This window comes from Salarias fasciatus, chromosome 4 (assembly GCF_902148845.1).
Source record: "Salarias fasciatus chromosome 4, fSalaFa1.1, whole genome shotgun sequence".
Lineage (NCBI taxonomy): Eukaryota > Metazoa > Chordata > Actinopteri > Blenniiformes > Blenniidae > Salarias > Salarias fasciatus.
The window spans coordinates 26,170,588-26,174,259 of NC_043748.1; the positions used below are offsets into that span (position 1 = coordinate 26,170,588).

Consider the following 3,672-nt stretch of genomic DNA (forward strand, 5'->3'; position numbering starts at 1 on the left):
TCTCGATTTACCGGTCAATCTACGTTCCCACCCTCACCTATGAGCTTTGGGTCATGACCGAAAGGACAAAATCCAGGATACAAGCGGCCGAAATGAGTTTCCTTCGTAGGGTGGCTGGGCGCTCCCTTATAGATAGGGTGAGGACCTCAGTCACCAGGGTGGAGCTCAGAGTAGAGCCGCTACTCCTCCACATTGAATGGAACCAGCTGAGGTGGCTCAGGCATCTGGTTAGGATGCCTCCTGGACGCCTCCCTGGGAGGTGTTCCGGGCATGTCCCACCGGGAGGAGACCCCGGGGAAGACCCAGGACACACTGGAGAGACAATGTCTCGCAGCTGGCCTGGGAACGCCTTGGGATCCTCCCAGAGGAGCTGCAGGAAGTGTCTGGGGACAGGGAAGTCTGGGCATCCCTGCTGAGACTGCTGCCCCCGCGACCCGGCCCCGTATAAGCGGTAGAAAATGGATGGATGGATGGATGGACATTTGCTCTTGACTTGCTCTCTCTTCATCCACGCACAACCATGAAGTAGGCACTTATGTGGCCTTACCAGTGTGTTTTGTTCAAGTTACATTACAGCACTAAGTATAGACGGCTGGCGTCCTATCTGCAGCCGAGCGGCTCCTCATCTCGTGTATCTCTGCAGGGGGGCGAGAACCGCATCGGCATTTCTCTGCTCACTCTCTGAGCTGTACAGCTCATGCTGCTGGATGTAGTACAGGACGCTGTCTGGCAGCAGGTTTCTCACACTGTGGCCTCGGCGCAGCGCCCTCCGCACATGGGTGGACGAGATCTCGTTGGTGACCCACTCGTTGACCAGGTGGATTCTTTTGCGGTGCTTCCACAGTGCGTCGCACTGGTGGACGAACTTGAGCGAGTTGCTGCCGCTGTGGCTGATGCAGACAACACCATAGTCGCCTACGATCTCTGCGATGTCCTCAGGCTTCCACAAGTTGGGAATGCCGAAGGACTCCAGGACATCCGCCCCACACAGCAACATCAGCTGAGGGTCACCTCTGTTTCTATGATGACTTGATTCCTCAAATGAACTTTCCACGCATCTCTTTTTGGCAAACTTTCCTGTGTCCACGTCATCTGTGCTCTGCTGTGACGCGAGCAGCTCCTCATGGTGATGCCGTATGACTTTACAAGTCTCCACCCACTCCGGCTGCAAGCTCTCCCAGGAGTCCACGGTGATCCAGTCTGAGGTTTCTGTGGCCAGTTTGGCCATCTCCAGGCGGTGGCAGGCTTCGATCAGGCCCTTCTTTTTATAGCTATCGCCCACCGGAGAGATGATTCCCTTCACCACCGTGTACCTATCTGTGTCTTCCAGATGATCCCGGGCCAGCTCAAACATCCTCATGTGCATGTTGGTGATGGGGTTGAATGACCCACAGGCCAGCAGGACCACTCTGGTGGTGCTGTGGTTCTCCATATCTCGTAGCGCGGGAGGATTGACTTGCATCAGGAACTGTTCTGCTTCTTTCAGCTGTTCCAGCAGCTCCTGTTTCTGCTGCAAAGCTTCTTCCATCACCCTGCCGTCACTCTTCAGCTGGTTCTCTAGAGCACTAGATTTGCTTCTCCAATCAGCCTCATTTTTGTGCAGCTGTGTCTCCATCATTCTTAGCTTTTCTGCATAGTGAAGATTGTTTTCAGTCACAGCTGTAACCCTAGTGAACAGCTCATCTCTCTCCTCCTTGAGGACTCTGAGCTTTGTTTGGTAGTCCTCATGGAGAGATCTGATTTCTACAGCCGCCTTCTCTTTCTCATCCTCCATCTCATCGGCCCACTCCTGGTAGGAATCTGTAAGGCTTTGGAGGCATGAGAGGATGTTTCCTTTTAGCATTTGATGTTCTGCTTGCATTTTTTGTGTCATGCTTTCATTTATGGCTGCACCTTCCTTGTGTTTGTTTGCCTGGAGTGCTCTCATCTCACTGATTATTCTGTCTTTATCAGTGACTTGAGCTTTGAGGTCTGTGACCTCCTTCTCCCTGGCCTGTAGGGCCTGCTCCAGAGCAGTTCTCTCTTTGGCTTCTTCTTTGCCCTTAACAAGGTTAATATTCTTCAGGTCTACCAGGGCCTTGGTCCTGATAGTTGTCACCTCATCCCTTTTATCCTGGAGTTCCTTCTGTAAAAACTCACACTCGGCATCTTTCAATTGCAGAGCTCTTGTGAGTTCCTCCACCTGCGATTTGAGGTGCACTTGGTCAACAGGGACACCAGCACCGTCGCCCAAGTGCTCCTTGCCATGTTCTTCTGGTTGTTGATCTAGCAATTTTGGTTTGTACTCCAGACTGCTGACCTGGCTTTTCAGAGCCTCATTCTCCTTCAGCAGGTGGTCATATTTTTCCTGCAAACTGCTTAAGCGTTGACATAACTCAGCGTTTTCCTCAACCTTCCCTTTTTTGAAGTTGCCAAAGTTGTCAGCAATCTTTTTCAGGGTCCCAGCTATGGAGGAAGCACTGCTTGTTTTTTTCGACATGTTTTCTATCCCTAAAGCAAAATACTGCAATACTGTTTAAATTGTACAGGGGCTCTTGCAGTAATGTTGTCTTTCACTGTAAATGAGATTGCTGGCCTTGTGATTATTGGACCTGCTTATCGATGGCTCACGTGTGGCTGTGTGTCAGTCTGGAAATAATATTCTGACTGCTGGAGTCCCGTCTGTCCCCTCTGCTCACTCTTACATCAATGACATCATGACCTGATGGTGTGACTTTCATCTTGCAGTTGCCATGGTACCCGTTACTGTAACCATGGAGACGTTACAACAGTGTTGATAATAGCATCACTTGCTAATTCCTCCTCACGCAGAAACTTTGCCGGAATACTCGTCCCGCACCTTTTGGAGCAGCACCACAAAAGTCACATCAAAACGTGTCTAAATTCCGGGAATGGTGTGCTATAACTTTTGTCACCGTTCCGGTGAAAAATCACAGAGAAAATTGCCATAAACTGACAATTTTTTCCCATTCATTCTGGATGAGAGTTGCCCAAAAATCACAAAAAATATATCCCCGAACAACTCCATTATGAGTCGCCATACTTTCACGTAGAGATGTCATTTATTCATCAAAACGTAGGCATTTTTGTCCTCTATGCAGAGGTGAAAACCTTATTTCAGTATCTTTTACCAAATTTAAATGATGAGCCTTAAAGTACAGAGAGTGCATCAACTGTTTTTTGGAGTTTACAATGAGTGTGTATTGGAGAAGCTAGAGTGTGTATATTTAAATTAGAGTGTGAGAGGCTCTTGATTCAAACCCCACAAAACTTGTCTCTCCCATCCCTGTGGCCACATTTCTGGCTCAATCTTAACAAATTATAGCTCAAAACGTAGGGATTTTTCTTGTGACGCTCACATTCGGGTCATGTTGTCTATCTCAAAACGGTTCTCTCTCCAGATGCATTTGTTTGAGGAGAGTGCGGGATTTTCTCCCATCCGCTCCAATGCATTTTGGAGAGAGATTTTCTTCCCTGAATCCAAAACTTAACACATCTTTCCAAACTCACTGTGGCTGAATGGATGATCCCACAGACATGACATTTTCAGGAAAATTCATGAAAGGCTTCTTACGCTCACAGTGAATTTTTTTTTTCAATTTTGCCTCTCGCTTCTCAAGAGAAGACATTTCTTCAATCATGTGCAATGCATAATAAAACTGCAGACTCTGT

At 48.4% G+C, this 3,672-nt stretch overlaps 1 pseudogene; it reads right to left on the reverse strand.

Annotated features, from left to right (window-relative positions):
- Nucleotides 1–622: 622 nt before the first annotated feature.
- Nucleotides 623–1,432, reverse strand: LOC115387440 (nicotinamide/nicotinic acid mononucleotide adenylyltransferase 1 pseudogene; annotated as a pseudogene).
- Nucleotides 1,433–3,672: the final 2,240 nt, after the last annotated feature.